Source organism: Elephas maximus, chromosome 1 (genome assembly GCF_024166365.1).
Source record: "Elephas maximus indicus isolate mEleMax1 chromosome 1, mEleMax1 primary haplotype, whole genome shotgun sequence".
NCBI lineage: Eukaryota > Metazoa > Chordata > Mammalia > Proboscidea > Elephantidae > Elephas > Elephas maximus.
In genome coordinates this window covers 98801884-98828708 of record NC_064819.1, presented here as the reverse complement: position 1 = coordinate 98828708, position 26825 = coordinate 98801884, and the positions used below count along the sequence as shown (strand labels likewise).

At 43.5% G+C, this 26825-nt stretch overlaps 1 protein-coding gene and 1 pseudogene across 1 annotated transcript in view; one reads left to right on the top strand and one right to left on the bottom strand.

Moving 5' to 3' along the window:
- Window positions 1-26825, top strand: part of LOC126081686 (DLA class II histocompatibility antigen, DR-1 beta chain-like) — a 245098-nt gene that overhangs the window by 31417 nt on the left and 186856 nt on the right. The window lies entirely within an intron of this gene.
- Window positions 7476-9047, bottom strand: LOC126057242 (HLA class II histocompatibility antigen, DR alpha chain-like; annotated as a pseudogene).

Genomic DNA, 26825 nt, shown 5'->3' with positions numbered 1-26825 from the left:
CGCCCAAGCTGGCTTCAGTGGCTGAATTCCCTGGTCCTGAGACAGGCCCTGTTGAGCACCTAGAGTCATCTTCGCAGCCTTGGAGAAGGAATACATTTGCAATTGGGGGAAAAGATAATTTGCCACCTCCACTAACCAGGGGAGCTCAGGACAGAAGTGGCTCCTTTCTAGGCATAAACGGTCTGCGGACTTTGAGTACCTTTCCCCTCTGCATGGACCTGTGTGGGCCTATTTCAGAAGAATAGGCACTTGTTGGCAGACTGCAACTGTTTTAGTTGTGCAGTGGAGAGGTGGGTGTTTTTTGTTTGATGTTGCTTTGCCTATTAAATACCACCCTCACCTACCCTCATCAGGGGCCAAAGCTCCACTCAGGTCACTCGGCCACCCACGAGAGGGGTACAAGGATAACTGGTACCTCCCAGTCCTTACAACCAAAAACATTGGGTGCCCATGGTCCATCTGCAGAGCTCACCTACCTCTATACTTTAGGGAACAGGGACACGCTTTCCTCAGAGACATGTGGGGGATGATTCAAAGTTCTCTGCCTTGTCCAGAGTGTGACCCCTGGCTGCAACCAGATACCGGTAGCTACACCAATCACCTATGCCCTTCTAAGGCTGTAGGACAGAGCTTGAACCACACACTTGATAAGCAGCTACCTGGACACCCGAGCTGAACTTATACAAGAAAAGTGAATGGTCTCCCAGACTGATATACATGATAACAGCTCTAGCCATCTGGGGACAGGACGTCAGAGCTCCAAAGGTGAAAATAATCAAGCTAGCTACTCAAGCAACCCATTTAGGCATATGAAAACAAACAAAGCAAGAAGCTACGACACAGTAAACAAACATAAAATAAACTAATAAAATAACTTATAGATGGCTCAGAGACAACATTCAACATGAAGTCACATAAAGAAACAGACCATGATCGTCTCTTTGTTCTTTGTGCAAAGAACAAAGAACCCAGGATCTTAAGATGAAAGTGAATTCCTGGAATAACCAGAAGCAGAATACAAAAGATTAATATATAGAACCCTTCAAGACATCAGGAGGGAAATGAGGCAATAAGCAGAATGAGCCAAGGAACACAGAGATAAAGCAATTGAAAAAATTAAAAAGATTATTCAGGAGTGTAATGAGAAATTTAATAAGCTGGAAAAATCCATAGACAGCAATCAGAAATTCAGAAGATTAACAACCAAATTACAGAAGTAGACAACTCAATAGAAAGTCAGAGAAGCAGATTTGAACAAGTGGAAGGCAGAATTGGTGAAATTGAAGATAAAGCACTTGGCACTAATATATTTGAAGAAAAATCATATAAAAGAATTAAAACAAAAAAAAAAACCCAAAGAAACCTTAAGAATCACGTGGGACTCTATCAAGAGAAATAACCTACGAGTGATTAGAGTAAAAGAACAAGAAAAGATAACAGAAATACAGAGAGAATTGTTCAAGATTTGTTGGCAGAAAACTTCCCTGATATCGTGAAAGATGAGAAGATATCTATCCACGATGCTCATTGAATTCCACATAAGGTAGATGTTAAAAGAAATTCACCAAGACATATTATAACGAAGCTTGCCAAAACCAAAGATGAAGAGAGAATTTTAAGAGGGGCTAAGGATAAACAAAAAGTCACCTACAAAGGAGAGCCAATAAGAATAAGCTCGGACTATTTGGCAGAAACCATGCAGGGAAGAAGGCAATGGGATGACTGATATAAAAAATTGAAGGAAAAAAATGGCCAGCCAAGAATCATATGTCTCTCAAATATGAAGGTGAAATTAGGACATTTCCAGACAAACAGAAGTTTAGGGAATTTGTAAAAATGAAACCAAAACTACAAGAAATGCTAAAGGGAGTTCTTTTTTAGAAAATCAGTAGTATCAGGTATCAACCCAAGACTAGAACACTGGGCAGAGCAATCAAAAGTTAAACGAGACAGGGAAATAAAAAAAATAAATCAAGCCAAAAAAAAAAAAAAAAACCCTCAAAACAGGGAAACAGCGATGCTATTACATAAAAGAAGACAACACTAAAACAAAGAAGAGGGACTAAGAAATGCAGTCATAGATCTTCCATATGGAGAGGAAGATAAGGCGATATGAAGAAATAAATGTTAGGCTTAAATTTAGAAAAATAGGGGTAAATAATAAGGTAACCACAAAGGAGACAAACCATCCTACACATCAAAATCAAATACGAGAAAAAATAGAGACTGAGCAGAAACAAAATCAACAAAAACAAATATGAGGAAAGGACAATATATAAACTTAATCTACTCAGCACATAAAATTAAGTGGGAAGAAGAAACAGTCAACAACACACACAAAAAGACATCAAAGTGATAGCACTAAATTCATACCTATCCATAATTAACCTGAATGTAAATGGACTAAATGCACCAGTAAAGAGACAAAGAGTGGCAGAATGGATTAAAAAACAAGATCCGTCTACATGCTGCCTCCAAGAGACACACCTTAGACTTAGAGACACAGACAAACTAGAACTGGAAGGATGGAAAAAAAAACATATCATGCAAACAACAATCAAAAAAGAGCGGGAGTGGCAATATTAATTTCTGACGAAACAGACTTCAAAGTTACATCCGTCATAAAGGATAAGGAAGGGCACTATATAATTATTAAAGGGACAATATACCGAGAAGGTATAACCACATTAAATATTTATGCACCCAATGACAGGGCTGCAAGATACAGAAAACAAACTGTTTCAGTATTGAAAACTGAGATAGACAGCTCCACATTCATAGGAGGAGATGTCAACACACCACTTTCGATGAAGGACAGGACATCCAGAAAGAAGTTCAAGAAACACACAGAAGATCTAAATGCCATGATCAACCAACCTGACATCATAGACATATACAGAACACTCCATCCAACAGCAACCAAGTATACTTTCTTTTCTAGTGACTGTGGAATTTTCTCTAGAATAGACCACATATTAGGTCATAAAGCAAGCCTTAGCAGAATCCAAAACATTGAAATATTGCAAAGCATCTTCTCTGACCATAAGGCCATAAAAGTGGAAATCAATAATAGAAAAAGCAGGGAAAAGAAATTAAACACTTGGAAACTGAACAATAAATACCCTGCTCAAAAAAGACTGGATTATAGACGACATTAAGGATGGAATAAAGAAATTCAGAGAATCCAATGAGAATGAAGACACTTCCTATCAGAACCTTTGGGACACAGTGAAAGCAGTGCTCAGAGGCCAATTTATATCCATAAATGCACACATAGAAAAAGAAGAAAGGGCCAAAACCAAAGAATTATCTCTACAACTTGAAAAAATAGAAAGAGAAGAAGAAAAGAAACCCTCAGGCACCAGAAGAAAACAAAGAATAAAAATTAGAGTAGAACTAAATGAAATAGCAGAAAAACAACTGAAAGAATTAACAAGACCAAAAGCTGGTTCTTTAAAAACAATCAACAAAACTGATAAACCATTGGCCAAACAGACAAAAGAAAAACTGGAGAGGAAACAAATTACCCAAATAAGAAATGAGTTGGGCGATATTACAACAGACCCAACTGAAATTAAAAGAATCATAGCAGATTACTGTGAAAAATTGTACTGTAACAAATTTGAAAACCTAGAAGAAATGGATGAATTCCTAGAAACACACTACCTACCTAAACTAACACAAACAGAGGTACGACAACTAAATAGACCCATAACAAAAGAAGAGATTGAAAAGGTAATCAAAAAACTCCCAACAAAAAAAAGCCCTGGCCCAGACGGCTTCACTGCCGAGTTCCACCAAACTCTCAGAGAGGAGTTAACATCACTACTACTCAAGGTATTTCAGTGCATAGAAAAGGTTGGAATACTCCCAAGCTCATTCTATGAAGCTACCATATCCCTGATAGTAAAGACACCACAAAAAAAGAAAAAAACAGACCTATATCCCTCATGAACACAGATGTAAAAATCCTCAAAATTCTAGCCAATGGAATTCAACAACATGTCAGAAAAATAATTCACCATGACCAAGTGGAATTCATACCAGGTATGCAGGGATGGTTCAACATTAGAAAAACAATTAAAGTAATCCCTCATATAAATGAAACAAAAGACAAGAATCACATGATTTTATCAATTGATACAGAAAAAGCATTTGAGAAAGTTCAACACCCATTCATGATAAAAACGCTCAGCAAAATAGGGATAAAAGGAAAATTCCTCAGCATAATAAAGGGCATTTATACAAAGCCCATAGCCAACATCATCCTAAATGGAGAGAGCCTGAAAGCATTCACCTTGAGATAGGGAACCAGACAAGGATGCCCGTTATCACCACTCTTATTCAACATTGTGCTGGAGGTCCTAGACAGAGCAATTAGGCTAGATAAAGAAATAAAGGGCATCCAGATCGGCAAAGAAGAAGTCAAAGTATCTCTATGTGCAGATGGCATGATCTTATACACAGCAAACCCTAAGGAATCCTCCAGAAAACTACTGAAACTAATAGAAGACTTCAGCAGAGTATCCGAACACAAGAGAAACATGCAAAAATCAGTTGGATTCCTCTACAGCAACAAAAAGAACATCTAAGAGGAAATCACCAAATCAATACCATTTACAGTAGTCCGGAAGAAGATAAAATATTAGGAATAAATCTTACCAGAGCTGTAAAAGACTTATACAAAGAAAACTACAAAATGCTTCTGCAAGAAACCAAAAGAGACCTACGTAAGTGGAAAAGCATACCTTGCTCATGGACAGGAAGACTTAACATTGTAAAAAGGTCCATTCTACAAAAAGTGATCTACAGATTTAATGCAATTCCGATCCAATTTCCAATGACATTTTTTTATGAGATGGAGAAACAAATTACCAACTTCAAATGGAAGGGAGAGAGGCCCCGGATAAATATAGCATTACTGAAAAAGAAGAACAAAGTGGAAGGCCTTACTCTACCTGATTTTAAAACCTATTATACCGCCACAGTAGTCAAAACAGCCTGGTACTGGTACAACAACAGATACATAGACCAATGGAACAGAATCAAGAATCCAGACATAAATCCATCCACATATGAGCGGTTGATATTTGACAAAGGCCCCAAAACTGTTAAATGGGGAAAAGACAGTCTTTTTAACAAACGGTGCTGACATAACTGGGTAGACATCTGCAAAAAAATGAAACAAGACCCATACCTCACTCCATGCACAAGAAGAAGCTCAAAATGGATCAAAGACCTAAACATAAAATCTAAAACAATAAAGATCATGGAGGAAAAAATAGGGACAACGTTAGGAGCCCTACTACATGGCAAAAACTGTACACAAAACATTACTAACAATGCAGAAGAAAACTAGACAACTGGGAGCTCCTAAAAATCAAACACCTATGCTCATCCAAGGACGTCACCAAAAGAGTAAAAAGATTACCTACAGACTGGGGAAAATGTTTTTAGCTATGATATTTCCGATCAGCGCCAGATCTCTGAAATCTACATGATATTGCAAAAACTCAACTGCAAAAACACAAATAACCCAATTAAAAAATGGGCAAAAGATATGAATAGACACTTGACTAAAGAAGACATTCATGTAGCTAACAGATACATGAGGAAATGCTCACGATCATTAGCCATTAGAGAGACGCAAATCAAAACTACTATGAGATTCCATGTCACTCCAACAAGGCTGGCGTTAATAAAAAAAACACAAAATAAGAAATTTTGGAGAGATTATGGAGAGAGTGGAACACTTATACACTGCTGGTGGGAATGTAAAATGTTACAACCACTTTGGAAATTGACTTGGCACTTCCTTAAAAAGCTAGAAATAGAACTACCATATGATCTAGCAATCCCACTCCTTGAAATATATCCTAGAGAAATAAGACCCTTTATAGAAACAGATATATACACACCCATATTTATTGCAGCACTGTTTGCAATAGCAAAAAGATGGAAGCAACCAAGGTGCTCATCAACAGATGAATGGATAAATAAATTATGGTACATTCACACAATGGAATACTACGCATCTGTAAAGAACAGTGAGGTATCTACGAAACATTTCATAACATGGAGGAACTTGAAAGGCATTATGGTGAGTGAAATTAGTCAGTTGCAAAAGGACAAATATTGTATAAGACAACTATTATGAGAACTCGAGAAATCTTTTAAACAGAGAAGAAAATATTCTTTGATGGTTACGACAGTGGGGAGGGAGGGAAGGTGGGAGAGGGGTATCCCCTAATTAGACAGTAGATAAGAACTACTTTAGGTGACGGGCAAGACAACACACAATACAGGCAAGGTCAGCACAACTGGACGAAGCCAAAAGCAAAGAAGATTCCTGAACAAACTGAAAGCTTTGAAGGCCAGCGTAGCAGGGGCAGGGGCTTCGGGACCATGGTTTCAGGGGACATCTAAGTCAATTGGCATAACGAAATGTATTAAGAAAACACTCTGCATCCCACTTTGGAGAGTGTTGTCTGGGGTCTGAAATACTAGCAAGCGGCCACCTAAGATGGATCAATTGGTCTCAACCCACTTGGACTGAAGGAGAATGAAGAACACCTAGGAAACAAGGTAATTATGAGCTCAAGAGATAGGAAGGGCCACATAAACCAGTGACTACATCAGCCTGAGACCAGAAGAACTAGATGGTGTCCGGCTACAACCGATGACTGTCCTGACAGGGAACACAACAGAGGACCTCTGAGGGAGCAGGAGAGCAGTGGGATGCAGACCCCAAATTCTTGTAAAAAGACCAGACTTAACGGTCTGACTGAGACTAGAAGGACCCCAGTGGTCATGCCCCCAGACCTTCTGTTGGCCCATAACAGGAACCATTCCTGAAGCCAACTATTCAGACAGGGATTGGACTGGACAATGGGTTGGAGAGGGACGCTGGTTAGGAGTGAGCTTCTTGGACAAGGTGGACACTTAAGACTTTGTTGACATCTCCTGCCTGGAGGGGAGAAGAGAGGGTGGAGGGTATTAGAAGCTGGCAAAATGGACAGTAAAAGAGAGAGTGGAGGGAGAGAGTGGGCTGTCTCATTAGGTGGAGAGCAATTGGAAGTATGTAGCAAGGTGTATATAAGTTTTTGTGTGAGAGACTGACTTGATTTGTGAACTTTCACTTAAAGCACAATAAATGTTAAAAATAATAATAATAAAAGTTCAAATCAGAAAAAAAAAAAAGCAGAAATTTCTTCATTGGTCTTCTCTAAGAAAGTCCATAACCTGTAGTAGGACACACAGAGTTACTAAAGAGTTTAAAATGACTCTTTTGAGCTCCCTTCGTCAGATTCCTTCCTCTCTTCCCTTAAGTTTTTTACTTTGGAAAAGTCTCTTGAGATCATCAGACCACTAGTAAACGTAACTCCTCTGATATAAACTGCTGTACCATACTCTCCAGGTGAGCATGAATGAACAGGCCACGTGCTACCTTCTTTTAGAGCATCTAACACCACTTGTCAGACTGCAGAAGCTGAAACAGGCATTGGACTCCATGAGATTTCTACTGCATGAAATGAATCTCTGCTAACGCCAATGGAGCCAGCTCTGGAAATGCTGCCAAACTGACAGCCTGCTTTAGGAAACAGGTTCTCTGTTGTCTCTGGGAGGAATTTGGCATTTCAAACTCTTGGAAAAAAATAAAACAGAACACAGGGTAATGAATGATGGTAGGGAAAGCACTTAGTAGCAAATGTAAGTTACTTAGTCAAGACAACAGTTATTAATACATTAAAGAAGAGGAATATAAAATAAATTACTCAAGGAATTGCAGAGTAGTGAGGAAGCTGATTAATGGCAGAAGACAAGGTATATGGATTTTACCAAATGGTACAAAGCAGTTATGGCACTCTGGGTCCCAAGGGACCAGATACATGCATCATCTGAGGAAACCATGAAACAAAGGAGATTGAAGGATGGTTCATACTCCAGTGCTTGAGGAGCACCTTGTCGAGTCCCCAGTGATCCACTTGGCAGTCACAGAAGTCCTCTTTTGAGGATAGGAAGGAGAGATAGTAGAACTTGGAGAAAAAGTGGTCTTCCCTGGGCAGGAAGACTGTCTCTGAAACTCCTGTGATAACAGGTTTTCCATTTTTAAGCCTTGTGACTTTGAGCATTGGTGGGGAGAATTTGTCAACAAAACAGATGAGGATGTTGGGCTGTAGAAATTCTGCAGGGCTGTTCAAAATCGGTGTCCCTTCTGGAGATTCTGGGGGAGTTGGCACATGACAGAAATTAGACTTGCATGCTGAGACTTGTCCCTTCCTCTCCCTCCCTGAAATGTGGTCCAAAGGACATTAAAAGAGCAGTTGAAGTTGTGTCCTGAGGACTCTATGCCATGGTCACAGATACCAATCTCTGACTCTGTCAGCCTGGAACTTGAACCAAAATTGAGGTGTAAGATATCCAAGGACCTACTTCTGGCTCCTTTCACAAGCCATGGATTCAGGGTTGTGACTTTTGTGAGTGGCTGTGCATGACAGAGACAAGACATGCATACATAAAGGAGGAGACAAACTCATTGGGCGCGTAATGCTGGGCTGGCTTATAACAAGTTTTTTGTTGTTGTTAGTTGCCATCTAGTCAATTCCAACTCATGGCGACCCCACGTGGCCCCTTGTAACTCCACGGGGAAATTCAGTCACAATAATGACATAAAGAGCTGAAGCATTTATTTTAAAGCTATAGATCCCATGCCTAGGAAAGCAGTAGAGAGAGGTACCATTGATGCTCGGTGTGTGGTTGGACCATTTCATCACGACATACAGGTTGGCTTTGTCCACAGCTATATTGACCCAATGCACTCTGAGCCTCAAAGCTGGCAAAATGTTCAAATTCTTTAAGCCACCAGCCTGTCTCCTTCTTTTCCACAGTCGCATGGAAAATCTCCTCACCATCAAAGTCAAGCATAAACTCAGCTGATTGGGGCTCAGATAGAACTCAGCCTGGATGGTCACGGGCTCCTCTGAAATGGCAAGAAAGGGAGTTAGGGTGAGAATGAGGAGAGAGAGATGAAGAAGAACCCAGGGCATGAGACACATACATGTGGGCAGGAGGTGATGGAGAGGTTTAGGGCCCAGTGGAACTGAGGAGTGAGGGACACTAGGAGTGAGCTTGGAAAGCTGAGGCCTGAGTGAAGGATATGCTTGTTGAACAGTGCTGGAGAAGACATAGAAGGGGGCAGAGTCAGAGAAGGTGGATTGAAGGCGATGAAGGCTAAAAAGCTCAGAGACTTGTGAAGTTGTTTTTTGGCTCCATGTTACTAGCTGAGAAATAAAACCCTTTTAAGAAATGCAGCATGGGTCCCCAAAAGAGAAATGTTCTTTCACTCTTTTCACAGCTTTTACAGAGGCTTTAAATACATGAACAGGTCAGAGATCCTGGCATGTCTTTCTGGGGACACTGTACTCTAAGAAGCAAACACCGTTTAGGAAGAGGGAAACACGGGTTAAAAGGTTGAGTTCTGAGTTTTGGAGTCAAGTCAAATCTGGAATTCTTATTCAGCTACTTACTTGCTGAGCAATCTTAAGGAAAATATTCTACCTATTGATGTATAGTTTTCTAATTATAGTTCTGTTGTGGTTTTACTTCCTCCGTAGGAGTGTTTTAAAGGTTAAATGAAACAAGGTAAGTAAATTACTAGTATACATCAGGTCTACAGCAAGCAGTGTTGAGTATTTACGGTTGGAGGCTGCTTTGTATCTCAGAAAAATACAACTGGAGCCTGGAATACCCAGAAAGCTAAGATCAAGACCATGTGGTGGTATAGATCACCCATTTACCTAGGTCTACACCACACCACAGACACATCTATGAGAAGCATTATGTTTGCATTGACCTTAACAATGCACTTTTGTATCTTGATGCTCCTTAGATTGGGACTATCGTTATTGGACCTACTGTATTCTATATGGTTGATACTGAGAATAATCAATACCAAGGGAATAATCTACCTGAAAATGGAAAACTACACTTGGAGAGAACGCATGCTGTATGGTGTGTGTACGTGGGATGGGAACTGTTTCAGTACTCTGTCTTCAGAAACACATGAGGTTTTTTAAGGTTTGACTGTATATTAATAAACCTAGGGATTGATTTAACATTTGTAACTCTACACACACACACAAATATTCTAGCTTCCCTTTCCAAACTAAGAGCCTTGATCTTTCCAGGTGAGCATCCTCATTCGCCGCTCTTTCTGGTCAATGGAAACTACAATTGCCACCAGGGGTGTTAAGCCTCGGACACTACTTTGCTTATTTCCAGTGTTCACGTGACCTTCTGTGGGAGTCACTCCGAATGAAGAATACTTCTTCACAGCACCTCTTCGCAATAGGACAAATGTTTCTTGTGCAGATGGCAGAGAAAAAAATCAGATCCCTCAATTCCTTATTCATTTTTCTACTCTCTGGAAAATATCACTATATATCCATGACTTCAGATCACTGTAAGAGCCACTGCAGTGTGGATTTTCACCGTCATAATACAAAACAAAACAAAACAAAATGTTGAGGTCTAGTGAATTCCGACTCATAGCGAACGTATAGGACAGGGTAGAACTGCCCCAGAGGATTTCTAGGGAGCACTTGGTTGATTTGAACTGCTGACCTTTTGGTTAGCAACAGAGCTCTTAACAACTGCACCACCAAGGCTCCAACATCACTGTTCTAGGAAGGAGTAATTCGGTGCAATTGACATCAGCATTCCTTTGCTCCCAGTCTCTCTTGGGTTCATTGTTGCTCTTTGTTGACCTTCCCTTCTAGTGATCTTCAGTACAATGTCTGTGCTCACAATATGTTGACATAATTCACATGCCAAAAGAAATTACCATCAAGTGAATTCCATCTCATGGAAACCCTGTGTGTCAGAATAGAACTGTACCCCATAGGGTTGTCGAATATTGTGACCTTCGGAAGTAGATTGCCAGGCCTTTCTTCCAAGGTGCCTCCAGGCACTTATTGGCAGAGCTAAAAGAGCTTTGTAACACTTGCCTGAGAAGGGCAAAGGCTGAGTCAGCCCAAGAGGACTAAGATGTAGGGGCTGAAGGCCAGAGAGAAGCCCGTCTGTGGCACAGCTGGAAAGAGGCCGTGCTGATCAAAGAACTGTATCCTGAGTGTTCCTGAACCAGGACTGTAACCTCTTACTTCCCTAATAATCCACTTAACTGTAAGTACAGTTTGTGAGTTCTGAGCGGCCATTGCAAGGAGTTATTGAACCCAGCACAGAAGTAGAGAGAGCCGTGGGAGGGAAGGTTGGTGTCAGAAGTGTGAAAAGTTTGGAAGGAGGGAGTGTCTGGCCTTCACCTCATAGGAATCAGCCCTGAGCTGTTGGTACCGATAATAATTCTACTCCCTCCTGTGAATATAGAGGAGGTCACACGTCCCCACCACCGCGCCATTTTTACACATGTGATCCAGCAATCCCACTCGTGGGCATATCCCCCAAAGAATTAATAGCAGAATGAAAGCAGATGTTTGTAAAACCGTGTTCATTGCAGCCGTAGTCACAATAGCCAAAATGTGGAAATAGTGGAAATGTCCACCAACAGATGAGTGGATGAACAAAATGCGGTACACACATACAGTGGAATAGTACTCCGCCATAAAGAGAAAGGAAGTTGATACTCACCACCACATGCATGAACCTTGAAAAGATTTTGCTGAGTGGGATAAGTCATTCACAAAAGGACAAACACTGTATTATCCCACTTATAGGAAATATCTGGAATAGGCAAATGTATAGAGATCAAAATTTACTAGTGATTACCAGGGACAGGATGGAGGGAGGGGGAAAGGAAGACACAACACTTAGGGGACATTGAGCTTCTTCTGTTCAGGGTGATGGAAATACGTGGGAATGATGATGGTTGACCAACATGGTGAACATATTTAATGTCACTCGATTGTACCTGTGAAGATTGTTGAAATGGAAGACGGTTTGTTACCATTTATTTTCCACAATCGTAAATGAATGAATGACAGTTAAAATCTAGTATCTAGTAATCTCCGAAGAGCCTGAGAATGTCCCTTTCCCTTACCCTAATAAATGGCTGCAGGATCCTCTAAGGAAAGCTCGGCAGACAGTTAACAGGACATGTTTATGCAATTTTGCAAGGTCCCGCCTCAAGGGAAACCTGGTCTTGATTCAATCAAAGGGACTCTGGGTCTACGAATGAACTTAGGCCCAGAAACTGGGTGAGAGGCTGCAACAGCTTTTGTGGCAACTACCTTGGGGGTCTGGCTACCAGACCTGAAGCTTTTCTGTTCTACAGACCAAGTCATATTTTATTTAGTTTATTTTTTTCCTTTTCTTAAAAATTGAATTTTAGATGAAGGTTTATAGAACAAACTAGTTTCTCATCAAAGAGGCAGTACACCCTGGGTTCCCTATTACCAGCTTTCCTGTTCCTTCCTGCCTTCCAGTCCTTGCTCCAGGGCTGGTGCACCCCTTTAGTCTTGTTTCGTTCCGTGGGCCTGTTCAATCTTTGGCTGAAGGATGAACCCCAGGAGTGACCTGTTTTCTGAGCTGAAAGGGTGTCCAGGGGCCATGCTCTCAGGGTTTCTCCAGCCTCTGTATAAGGCCAGCAAGTCTGGTCCTTCTTTTGAGTTATAATTTTGTTTTACATTTTTCTGCAGCTCTGTCCAGGGCCCTCTATTGTGATCCCTGTCAGAGCAGTCAGTGGTGGTAGCCGGACACTATCTAGTTGTGCTGAACTCAGTCTGGTGGAGGCCGTGGTAGATGTGGTCCTTTAGTCCTTTGTACTAATCTTTCCCTTGTGTCTTTAGTTTTCTTCATTCATCCTTGCTCCTGAAGGGCTGAAAAGAGTGGCATATCCTAGATGGCCGTTCACAAGCTTTTAAGGCTCCAGACGCTATTCACCGAAGTAGAATATAGAGCATTTTCTTTATAAGCTATGTTATGCCAGTTGAGTTAGATGTTCCCTGAGACCATGGTCCCCACAGCCCTCAGCCCAGCAATTTGGTCCCTCAGGGAGTTTGGATGTGTCTATGGAGCTACCATGACCTTGCCTTGTATAGGTTGTGGTGGCTTCCCCAGTATTGTGTACTGCCTTACTTTTCACCAAAGTTGCCACTTATCTATTGTCGAGTTTTTCCATCCCACACCTCCCGCCCCGTAAACATCAGAGAGTGTTTCTTTTTGTGAGTAAAACTTTTTGTGAGTTTTTACAGTAGTAGTCTCATACAATCAAGGAATATTTTAGTAGGTTGTCCATCTATTTTATTTCTAGGATCACCATGGTGCATTATTAAAAAAAAAAAAAAAAAAACCCTGTTGCTGTTGAGTCAATCTGAACTCATAGCGACCCTATAGGACAGAGTAGAGCTGTCACATAGGGTTTCCAAGGAACACCTAGTGGATTTGAACTGCTGACCTTTTGGTTAGCATCCGTACCTCTTAACCACTTTGCCTCCAGGGTTCTAATCATTCATCAGCCACCATCAAAATCCCTGCAGGTTAAAATATTTCGTAGGCTTTTTCTGATTACCATTCCCCAACGCCCATTATGTCTGTGGGGGTGAATGCTGACACTTGGCCTCTGCCACTCCAGGATTCCAAGGAGCCCTGATGGCACCATGGTTAAGAGCTCAGCTGTTAACGGAAAGTTGGCGTTTGGAACCCACCCAGCCGCTCCGTGGGAGGAAGACTTGGTGATCTGCTTCTGTGAAGATCACAGCCGAAAAAACACTATGGGGCAGTTCCACTCTGTCACATGGGGTCACGAGGAGTAGGACTCAACTTGATGGCACCCAACGACTCCAGGATTCTAGCATTTCCAGAATGTATAGTGCCCATCTCACTGGTGGCTCTCCCACTTTGACCCTAGGCCAATGGAAACAGTCAGGACAGAGCTTCTCAAGGACACTGGTTCTCCCCTCACTAAGGTTGGCTGTGCCTTCAGGGACTTCTCAGGGGGTATAATGTGGAGTGGATGTCCGGATCACACTTAATATATTCACGTCAAAGTTTCTACCTTCCTTAATGTTTGGACCCCTTCTTCTATGTTATTTCAGGGAGTTCCAGCATCTCAGCCTCCCTGACTCTAGGTTATTGCTGAGTCCAAGTTTTAGTGAATCAACCAGGCAAATTGCTAACCCCTCTACCAGCATCACAGGCTAACATACTGCAGTAGATTGAGAAAAAAAAAAAAAAAAACTAACCTAGAAATTCTTCCCATCCCTGTGTGTGCACCGCTTTGCCATGTAACTTTACTGCTCTTCCCATCAAGAGGCGGAATCTATTTATTTCTTCTTTTTTACTGTAGTAAAATATATACAACAAAAAAGTGTCATTTTAACCATTTCAAGTGTACGCTTCAGTGACATTAATTGCAGTCACAATGTGACTGCAACCCTCACCACTATCTCCAAAAGCTTTTCATCACCTCAAACAAAAACTCAGTTTCCCTTAAGCAGTAGGTCCCCATTTCCCCTCCCCCAGCTGCTCGTAACCACTAACCAATTTTGTCTCTATGCATTTGCCCGTTCTAGATATTTTATACAAATCGGATTATACAATATTTGTTTTTTTGTGACTGACTTTTGTCACTCAGTGTAATGTTTTCAACGTTCATCCATATAGCAGCATGGATCAGAACTTCATTTTTACGGCTGAATCACACTCTATTGTATCTATGTACTGCATTTTGTTTATCCATTCACCTGGTGATGGACGCTTGGCTGTTAGGAGTAATGCTGCAGTGGACTTTGGTGTATAAGTATCTGTTTGACTCCCTGCTTCAATTCTCTGGGTATACACGTAGTAGTGGAATTGCTGAAAAAAATAAAATTTTTTTTTTAATGGTAATTCTGTGTTTATCTATTGCAGGAACCACCAAACTGTTTTCCACAGCATGTAGGCCATTCTTGAGTCCAAGTTTTAGCCACTCAATCATATGAATTCCTAGAAGCTAGCACACTGCAGTAGATTGCAAAAAAAAAAAAACCCACATATTCTTCCCATCCCTGAATGCACACTCCTTTGCAGTGTGACTACTGTTCCTCACATCAAGAGGTGGAGTTTATTTCTCAACTCCTTAAATCTGAGTTGTAATGTGGCATGCTGTGACCAATAGACTGGGGCAGAAGTGGCTTTGTGGGAGTTCTGAGACCAAGTCACCAGAGGTCTGAGGCTTCCACTCTTTCTCTTGCTGCCCTCAAACACCCTGGCCTACATCCTTGAGCACAGGAGAGCACATAGACAGCCAGGCCCAACTGATGGCCAGTACCAACTGGCCAACTATCTTAGGTCATCCACCTCCAGTTGACCTACCACATGAAGATGACTTCTACTGCATGAAAATGACCACGAGGTCATACCTGACCCTGAGATCATACCTGACCATGAAGTCACACCTGACATGAGGTCATACCTGACCATGAGGTCATATCTGACCGTGAAGTCATACCTGATGTAAGATGAAGTGCAGGATCACTGGAGGAGAGTGGTCAGGGGACTGAGGGTCCAGGGCGTGGAAAGAATCATCTATGTGACACTGACAGCGTCGACAATTATGGCAAGAGTGGTGCTAGTGAAAATGGTGGTGAGTCAGGTGCTATAATCCTCAAGGAATGAGGAGTGGCCCAACTGAAAACTAAAGTCGTTGCTGTCAAGCTGATTTCAACTCCTGGCGATGCCACATGTTAAAGAATAGAGTTGCTCCATAGGGTTTTCTTGGCTGTAACCTTTACAGCAGCAGAGAACCAGGCCTTTCTTCCACAGTGCCACTGGATGGGTTCAAACCACCAACCTTTAGGTTAGTAGATGAGTGCAAACAATTTGCACCACTCAGGGGCCTGAGGTCCTTAAATGTCTGCCACAATGCTATTGTCAAATAGCAGGAAACTCAAAGATGGGGGTTTCGGGGGAAGAGGAAAGATGATATTCTGGAAGAGATAATGAGGAGTAAGGAGGTCACTGACCCCCCTTCCCGGCCAGTGGCAGGAGAGCGAGGGGGAGAAAACAGCCACCACTTGCAGTAGTGGGAGAGGAAGCAGTGTCCTCGGGGAGAGCCAGGCTTCCAGAAGAGCTAGAAGGCGAAGGAAATGTTCAAAGACAGCAAATTCTGGGGCCCCTCCCATGCCCGGGTCCTTGGGTGCTGCAGTGGTTAATGGGCTCATCTGAGAACTGAAAGGCTGTTCACCTAGAGGCACCTCAGAAGAAAGGCCTCGTGATCTGTTTCCAAATAATCAGCCACTGAAAACCCTACGGAGCGCAGGTCTACTCTGACACACACTGGGTTGCCGTGAGTTGGAATCTACTCAATAGCAACTAGGTTTTTTCCCCCATCCCTGAGTTCTAGGCAGACTGGTGGAGCTCTAGGAGGCTGAGTTCTGAGGAGGAGTGGGAGATGCGATCAGAGTCCAGGAACTCTTGTGGGAACGGAATAAACATATTAAAGGGTATAATGGGATTAGTCCTGCTGGTCTGCAGCAGAGGGGGGAACTGTGAGTGGCTGGAAGGCTGTTAGGGAGAAAAGCAACAATCCCATCTTTGCACTCAGAGTGCCTTGCTAGGAGCCTGCCTTAATCTGGGCCACCTGTCCTTCAAGTCTGGCCAATGACACGGGGAGGGGCGGGTCTATCCAGAAATGTGACTCCTGCCACATCTGTCCACCAATGTTCAAGAAAATGATGAAGAAGTCAGTGAGACAGAATAAAGTACACAACAGGTCCCAACATATATTTAATGTATAACAATTCAATTCAGTGAGAACCCCCAACCTCTTACCAAAAAAACCAAAAAACCAAATCCATTGCCTTCCACTAGATTCTGACCCACAGTGACCCTACAGGACAGAGTAGAACTGCCCACACAAAGCCTTTCCAAGGAACTGCAGGTGGATTAGAACTGCTGACCTTTTGGATAGCAGCCAGGCTCTTAACTCAGCACAACAGGGCTCCTACGTCTTACCGTGACCATATAAAAACTAAATTCCAGATGGTTTGAACACATAAACGTAACCAACGTTCAGGAAATACAAACATATATTCAGAAAGACCTATTATAACAAAGAACAGAGAGCCAGAGCTGTAAGAAAAAGGTTTCAGTACCAGTTGCTGTTCAATGGATTCTGACTCAAGGTAACTCAGGTGTGTCAGAGTAGAACTGTGCTCCACGGGGCTTTCAATGGCTGAGTTTTCGGCAGCAAATCGACAGGTCTTTATTTGAGGCACCTCTGGGTGGACTACACTCTGTAACCTTTCAGTTAGTAGGTCAGCAGGTAACAGTCTGTGCCATCCAGGGGCGGGGTGAAAGAAAAAATGTAGGATGAAATCCTCAGGGTAGAGAAAGATTTCTTTTCATGACACTAAATCACCAACCGTGAATCAAAATGTTGACAAATTTAGCATCGTTGAGATTAATGGCCACCCGTCTGTTACTTTGTCATAGTGTGGTGACTTGCATGTCTCTGATGTGCTGGAACCTATGGCACCTGTACTTCAAATACCAGCAGGGTCACCCATGGTGGACGGGTTTCAGTGGAGCCTCCAGACTAAGACAGACCGGGAAGAAAGGCCTGGTGATCTAAGTCTGAAAATCAGCCACTGAGAAGTTTATGAACAACAACAGGACATTGTCCGACACAGTGCTGGGAGACAAGTCCTTCAGGTTGGAAGTCACCAGAATACGACTAGTGGACAGCTCACTCCTTAAAGTAACCTGGACCTTAAAGACAAAGACAGAGTAAAAGCTTCAAGACTTTGTGCCATTCAGGTGCTTTTGTAATGTTTGCTGATATTGAACAACTGACAATGAGACCAGCTGCAAACATCCATTATCCAACATACCAACAACCATGAAGATGGGCAGGGCCGGGCCATGCTGCTTTCTGTTACACAGAAGGTCCCCAAGGGATGGAGCCTACTCAATGGCAACTAACAACAACAATAAGATTAATAAATAGTTCCAATTCATAAATCTCCATAAAAACCCCATTGCCTTCAACTCAATTCCAATTCATGGCGACTCTATAGGACAAAGTAGAGCAGCCCCACAGGGTTTTCTAGGCTGTAATCTTGATGGAAGCAGACTGCCACATCTTTCTCCCATGGAGCAGCTGGTGGCTTCAAGCCTCCGACTTCTTGGTTAGCAGCCGAGTGCTTAACCACTGCACCATCAAACCAAAAACCAGACCCACTGCCGTTGAGTTGATTCTGACTCCTAGTGATCCCAGGGGACAGAGTTGAACTGCCCCATAGAGTTTCCAAGGAGCGCCTGGCGGATTCAAACTGCCCACCTCTTGGTTAGCTGCCGTAGCACTTAACCACTATGCCAACGGGGCTCCTACATCTGCATAACAGGAAAAATTAAACCATAGTGTTCAGGGAAGCATATTTAGGTTGAAATTATCTAGAAAAGCAAGGAAGTGACTACAATAAAGGTCAAGGTGGTGGTTCCCTTTAAAGGGAGGTGGGGGCTTGTGCCAGCAGAGGAGCTCGTTGGGGGCTTTTGGAGCCTGACAGTGTTCTCTTTCTTGGCCTAGATAGGATTACAGGAGTGATTGCTTTATAATAATGCATTAAGTTGTACACATTTTGTTCTGTATGGGTTATATTTCACATAAAGATTTTAGGGGAAAAAAAACCCTTCCACAGGACTGTTGAACAACCATATTTAGGAAAACCTTGTCTAGTGCTGCAGAGGGACACTGTATGAGTCACATCAGTTTCAAACAACAGAAGCCAATGCAGACTGGCATATCTCAGAAAGTGAGTCATGTATCAGATAACCCCAGGGAATAGTTTCAGGAATGGCTAGATCCAGGTGGTACATCAACAAATGTGGGTTCTCCTGTCTAAAGAAAGGGGGAAAGATGTTTGACTAGAAGTATTGGGACCGATGAGCTGGAAGTCCCAATGGGGTCAAAGGAGAAGTGTGGTGGAGGCAAGTGAGTAAGGCCCAGAGGGCAGAGACTGTCATCAGAGAGTGGGATGCCTGAATTGTCATCTCAGGTGGAGCAGTTTCAGGTGATGACAGTGTGCAGGGTGTGACCATGGTGTTGGGTGGCAAGAATGTCAGGGAACCAAGACGGCAGGGTGTCAGATGCTTGAGAGCCACATGCCCAAGTCTACATTAACAAGAGTGTAACCCTAAGAAAGCTCAGTCCCGTGTGATTCAGTCTAAGAATAGTATCTGATTCAGGAAGTGCAGATCAATAAGCTAGAGTAATTAAAAAAGAATTTCATTCTTTACTCCTGTCACTCAAAGGACTTTAAAGAGTTCTTATACACAGTCCACAGGCAAACTAATTAAAATTCCGTATCCTCTCCTGTCCCTCTCCCTCTCACCCTGAGGCTGCTCTGGGCCACTCATTTCAGTCTCTATCTCACAGCAAGGAAACTCTCCTCTTCCACACCCAGCTCAGCACAGCCACTTCTCCTGCAGGGGAGACTCAGTCTTCTTTAGGAAGGGAGGAGGAGTGGTGGAGAAATTGGAGCAGCAGTTACAGGGCTCTTTTTGGTGGGCCAGAAAAGGGGAAAAGTCTGTGCCCAGCCTCTCGCTGACCCTTTTTGTCTCATCACAAGGGGAGTGACCCTAGAGTTATATGGTCACAGCCACTGGAGGACCAGTAGGGGGCACAGCAAAAAGATATGAGTCTGAAATGAACAGCGGTTTTTACATGAGCGGGCACCAATTCCATCCCTCCACCTTGAGAACAAGGAGCCCTGGTGATGCAGAGGTTAACGTGGTTGACATTTTGGCTGTTAACCGAAGGTCAATGATTCAAGCCCGTCAGTTGCTCCATGGGAGGAAGATGTGACAGTCTGCTTCTGTGAAGATTACAGCCTTGGAAACCCGATGGGGAAGCTCTAATCTGTCCTATAGGGTTACTACGAGTTAAAATCAACTTGACGGCAACAGGTTGTACCTTGAGAGCCTCCATTTGAGAACTTGGAGTTTCTTCCTTCCTCTGCCACTGAGGCAGGAGAACAAAGCTTATGGTGAATAAACAGAAACAATCAGGGCAGAAACTCAAAAAAGAGCTATTTTTTCTTCCTCAAAAACAGACCTCGCAATTGTACTGATTACTGTAACAATAAACATTAATTTGTCTTATTTGGTAAAATAAATTGGGAATGCAAAGGCATTCTACTGTGTGAGTTATAACAAGTTATGGATAACATCGTGAAGAAGGGAAATTCTAGAACACTTAATTGGTCTCATGTGGAACCTGTGCATAGACCAAGAGGCAGTCTTTCAAACAATAAAAGGGGACACTGCATGGTTTAAAATCGGGAAAGGTATGCAGCAGAGCTGTGTCTTTTCGCTACATATATTCAATCTGTATTCTGAGCAATTAATCAGAGAAGCTGGTCTATGTGGAGAAGAATGTGGCATCAGGATTGGAGGAAGTCTCCTTAACAACCTGCATGACCCAGATGACACAACCTTGCTTGCCGAAAACAGAGAAGACTTGAAGCACTTACTGATGAAGATCAAAGACTACAGCCTTCAGTAAGGATTACATCTCAACACAGGGAAAAAAATCCTCACAACTGGACTGATAAGCAACATCATAATACACGGAGAAAAGGATGAAGTTGTCAAGGATTTCATTTTACTTGATCCACAATCAATGCCAATGGAAGCAGTAGTCAAGAAATCAAATGACATCTTACACTGGGCAAATCTGAGGCAAAAGGCTTCTTTAAAGTGTAAAGAGCAGAAATCTTCCTTTGAGGACGAAGATGCACCTGGCTCAGGCCATGGTGTTTCAATCACCTCACATGCCTGCGAAAGCTGAACAATGACTGAAGGAGACTGAAGCAGAACTGACACCTCTGAACTATGGCGTTGGCGAAGAATATTGAATACACCATGGACTGCCAGAAGAAGGACAAATCTGTCTTGGATGAAGTACAGCCAGAATGCTCATTAGAAGCAAGGATGGCAAGACTTTGTCTCACTTATTTTGGACATGTTATCAGGAGGGACCGGTCCCTGGAGAAGGACATCATGCTTGGTAAAGTAGAGGGCAGAGAAAAAGATGAAGACCCTCAATGTGATGGATTGACACAGTGGCTGCAACAATGGGCTCAAACATAGCAACGACGGTGATCTAATAAATTTTGAAACAAACTTAAACACCTATCAAACTAAAAAAAAAAACATTAAGTAGAAAAAATAAGTAAAATAATAAAACCTAAATTGAGTACACTTACTGGGGAAAAGTATATTCATAAATTATTAGTATAATTCTGTTGTGGGGGGAAATTGGCAATGTTAATCAAATCCACACAATATGTATTCACAAAGTCATTCCAAAGATGAAGAAAGACACATCTCCCTCCCTGTTGCTACCACCCTCCAGGGCTGGGCAGGCACTGTCTCATCTTTCTCTTGGGGCCTGGCTTCTAGATCAGAGGGTGTTAAGAGATTGGAGGGATTAGCTCTGTGACTTTAGGCCAGTCACCCTGTAGCTCTGGGAGCAGATCCATGTTTCTAAAACAGGACCTCTTTTAACCACATATATTCAGAAGTCTCTTTTCCTGGGAGATTCTAATTTTGTGCCTGACCTGGGGACTGGGCCTTAGGTGATTTGTAGAGTCAGACAGCTTTAGGAAGCACAGGACTGGATTTCCACAGGTCCTTGCAGCTTTGACCTTCTGTGACCTCAGGAGTAAGAGACTAATCTGGAGTCAAACTGAAAAGAAACCAAACCCACTGAGGTGCATCGATTCTGCCTCAGAGAGACCCTGTAGGACAGAGTAGAAGTGCTTCGTAGGGTTCCCAATGCTGAAAAGCTTTAGGGAAGCTGACTGCCACATCCTGCCACATCTTTCTCCCCTGTAGTGTTGAGTGGGTGGTGGGTGCCAACAGAAGACCTTTTGGTTAGCAGCTGAGCGCTTTAACTACTGCCCACCAGGAGTCTGGAGTTAGACTGACTGGGTTCAAAACCTAATGCTGCCAGTTACTAGCTGCACCACCTCCATTTCTTCACCTTCTAAAGGAGACTGATGGTGCCCACCACAGGACTGTTGCAAGAAATGAAATGAAATAATGTAAAGAGCTTAGCATATACCGAGTACTGAGGGGAAAAAAAAAGTCCTTGTTAAATCTTTGTATTATTCCCAAATAACTCCTATTCGCCTTAAGCCTGGCTGGTGTCCTCCCCCAGTGATTGGGTTTCTCGCCACCTTTTTTGGTGAGTGTGTCATTGTGCTCCTGCAGTCACAGGGCCACTTACCCCTTCCCCAATCGCCTGCCCATCAGGAGCCCCCTTCAGAAATGTCAAGTCCCTTGAAAAAAGTTCAAGTCAGAAGGGGCTGGGATGGGGCACCAGGCAGCCTTGCCCTTACAGGACTCCCCAAACCAAACCCATTGCCGTCGAGCTAATTCTGACTCATACTGACCCTACAGGAGAGCATAGAACTACCCCCATAGGGTTTCCAAGGCTGAAATCTTTATGGAAGCAGACTGGCAGGTATTTCTTCCATGGAGTAGCTGGTGAGTTGGAACTGCTGACCTTTGGGTTAACAGAAGAGCCCTATATCCACTGCACCACCAGGGCTACTGCAGGACTCCAAGGAGCCAGAGAGTCCATTCCAGTGATGGCCGCTCTGCCTCCATGGTAGCCCTGCTCAGACCTGAGCCTGTGGTCAGGGCCTAGTTGGCTTCACCTCCTCTTTCATTGTCAGGCTGTGTGCCAGCTCTGCAATCAGGGCCTTACAGACATCGCCTTATTGGGCCCTCTCAACTCCTTTGTAAGGTAAGGGAACTTACTATACCTTTCCACAGATGGGGAAATTGAGGCTCAGAGAAGTTAAGCAACTGGTACAAAGCCACACAGCTCAAACCCAGGCCAATATTAACCCACAGCTCCTTCTAGTAAGTCACAGGCCTCTAAACTAGTAGCCCCTCACCTTGGCTGGGTGTTGAATTTACCTGGGGAGCTTTAAAAGATACTGAGGCCTGGGCCCACGCCAGAGGTTCTTCTTTAACTGGTCTGGGTCGTGGCCTGGGCATCAGGACTTTGTAAAGCTCAGGAGGGATTCTAATGTGCGGCCAGGATGAGAACCACTACTCCCAACTCACCCTTCCTCTTCCTGTTCCTGTTCCTGTTCCTTGGGCTCTGCCCTCACTATGGCCTGGTGTTCTGCTGCCCAGACTTAGGCTGCAGCAGGAGGCCTGGGTTTCCTGCACGGAGTATGGTGGGCTAGGATGTGCTCCACAGCAGACCAGCACAACTTCTGAGTGGGGCCATGGACGTGGGAGCCCGGAGTCCTGGTGCAAATTGGCTCTGTGACCTTGGGCAAGTGACTACACCTCTCTGTGAAATTTCCTCCTATATAAAATAGGGATGAAAGTAGCATTTACCCCATAAGATTGTTGTATTAAACATATATGTATGAACTACGTACAAAACACTTAGAACAATGGCCAGAATACAGCAAGCACTCAATAAATGTTACAACTACTGCTGCCGTTATCATTACTCCTGGCTCTATCAATAGCTCCCTGCGTGGACTGCTGTCAGTTGATCTGAAGTAGAGAATCCCTCTGTTCTTATTTAGAACTACCATTCTCCCAGGGTCGGGGTATCCATCAAAGAAAGCCCTGCCCAGGGTAGCCACATGACTTGAGCTGGCCAATGAGAGTATCCCCTCCTCTGGGCAGGAAACAGTTAAGCCAAGGGAAGACAAGTGATCCCTGTTGGGGCACTTGAGAGAGAGACCAGAGAACACCTTTTGAGCCCCTGTGTGTACCCATTCCTGAAGGTGACAGTGCACCCAGACATCCCAGTATGAGGCCAATCAATTCCCTCCCTCCCCCTTTTTTTTATGGTGAAAACATACACACCAAGTCATCAGGCAACACAACAACTTCTTCATTGACAATTCAATGACACTGATTGTATGTCTCAGGTTGTGCCACCATTACCTCTATCCTAATCCAAAACATCGTACCACCATTAACATAGATTCAAAGCCTCCCCCAAAGAAAACCTCCCCTTTCTCCCCCACACATGCCTCTGCTAACTATTAATAATCTTTGGTTTCTATAAATTTGCTTATTTCATATAAGTGAGATGATGCAATATTTGTCCTTTTGAGACTGACTTATTTCAATTAGCATAATGTTTTCAAGGTTCATTCATGTTGTGGCATGCATCACAACTTCATTTCTGTTTACGGCTACAGAATATATACACCACATTTTGCCCACCCATTCTACTGTTGATGGATATTTCAGGGGTTTCCATGTTTCAGCTATTGCAAAAAGTGCTGTAATGAACATTGGTGTACTGGTTTCTGTTTTGCATTCCTTCCTTTACTTCTTCTGGGGATATACCTAGGAATGGGATTGCTGAGTTATATGGTAATTCTGTGTTCAACTTTTTGAGGCACCACCAAACTGTTTTCCAAAGGGACTGCACCATTTTGCAAATCCGCTGCATGGATTAGGGTTCCAGTTTCTCCACAACCTCACCACCATTTTCTGATTTCTGTTTCTGTGATCACTGCCATTCTAATGGAGGTGAGGTGATAACTCATTGTGGTTTTGATTTGCATCTCCTGAGGAGCCCTAGTAGAGCCCTGGTGGTACAGTAGTTAAGTGTTTGGCTGCTTACCAAAAGGTCAGCAGTTGCAATCTACCAGCTGCTCCTTGGAAACCCTGTGGGGCAGTTCTACTCTGTCCTACAGGGTCACGGTGACTCAGAATGGATGTAACGGCGATGCGGGGTTAAGGAGCCTTAAGGACCCTGGTGGTACAATGGTTAAGAGCTCAGCTGCTAACCAAAAGGTTAGCAGTTCAAATGCACCAGCCATTGTCTGGAAGAAAAGACCTGACAGTCTTCTCTCGTAAAGATTTCAGCCTAGAAAACCCTATGGGGCAGTTCTACTCTGTCAGGTTGTGTTACTATGAGTGAGAATTGACTCAACAGCACACAACAGCAATGGCTAATGATGTTGAGCATCATTTTATGTGCTTGTTGGACATTCAAATATCCTTTTTGGTGAACTATCTGTTGAAGTTCTGTGTCCACTTTTTGAGTGGGCTATTTCTCTTATTGTTGTCAATTCCCATTTGAGCTTATGCTGAATTTATGTTGGACTTCTGTCAAAGACACCTGCCTGACGTAACATGGTGTTCATATTCATAGTCCCTGCTCATCCCCAGGGCCACTGGGATTCAGCTGAGATGATGTCCAGGAAGTGGTGTCTTATGTGGAATTTAGTTTCTGAAGGCAGCTCACAAATTGTATTAACTGTCCATAATTGATAATCACATGCAGCAAAATGACCCTTGACAATCCCTCACAGCTTGAAGAGGACTGTAGAGAGATGGAGCCCTGGTGGCACAGTGATTAAGAACTTGGCTACTAACCAAAATATTCGCACTTCAAATCCACCAGCTTTCGAAACCCTATGGGGTAGTTCTACTCTATCCTGTAAGTTCCCTATGAGTCAGAATCAACTCAGTGGCAATGGATTTTTTTTTTTTTTCCTGGTCAGAGGGCTGGGGGGTGTATAGGGGTCAAGACAAACAGAGGCCTTCCCCTCCCTGGGGATTGGAGGAAGGATGAGTGGGTTGGAAGGTGGGCTTCAGCTCCAATAGGTCCCTTCTTTTTCTACCAACCACCGCCCATTTCCAGGGGACCTGGGGAGTCCTGTCCCCATGCCAAAACCTCTTCAAATTAAGAAGAAGGGGGCTTCAGCAGCAGAAGGGACCAATATGAGAAAGACAAAGAAGGAAGGTGAGCCTGGTCTGTGGAGGAGCAGGGGACCCTGGATGTGGGGAATTGTGACCCTTTCCCATCCATACATGCAGGGCATGGTGAGGCTGACAAGGACGCCTCAGTGAGCCCAGCTAGAGTGATGAAGAAGATCCGAGTAGCCATGTTTATGGTCAGGGAAGGTGGCCAAGCACAGAAGGCTTAGAAGTAGAAAGGGGGGTAGCATTGACCTCTGGTGCCCTGACATGGTGAAGCAGTCCTGGGGGTGGAGATCTGGGGGACCCACACATCATGTGGTGCTGTGCAGGGTAAAAACTGTGGGATCTAAAGTCAGAAGCTTTGAGGACACCTCGGTACCCACTTCAATAGCTGTGACTAGGTGTCTTCACATTTCTGAGGCTCTGACAATAATAATACAGGCTTGACCCCCTGCGGTTGTGGGAAGGCTCCAAGTGACACATGGGTGTTGAAAGTTCTTTGTAAGCCATGAAGTGCTCCACCAGGGTAAGAGATCAACAGGCTTGTATCCCGCCATCCCCACCCATGTCCAGGTACTTCCGAAGGCCCAGAAGAAAAGCCTAAGATTTAGAAGAGGAGAAGTAGGAAGTGACAACAGTGGTGGCCAAGAACAGCAGTCAGAAGGGCAATGTGAAAGGAAAAGCAAAAAGGTTGGTACCCAGAGGTGAAGGACCTCCACATGTGGGCTTGCCATGAGTTTAATGGACTCAAGAACAACTGACACAACAACAGTAGTAGCTAACCCTTCTAGTATGCTTAACATGCCCTCAGCTCCAGACCCCTGGGGAAACAACGGCAGGGGACTAGAGGTGGGGGACTAGATTCTGGGACCTCCTGGGCTGGAATTTTGGAGCTACTTGGGTTAGAACCTTGGCTCCCCATCATGTAATGACTAGGATATGAGGACTAAGGGTGCCAGGACCTTCCAAACCTTCTCACAATCCAGCAACTGAAGGGCTAACTCTCAGGGCTGCTAACAGTCTCCAACTGGAGGCTGCCAGAAGCCTCCAACATCCTACCCCAGGTCACCCAGGCTCCTAAGTGAGGACCTCCCATGGGCACAAAACAGGGCGGTAAATCTTTTTGAATA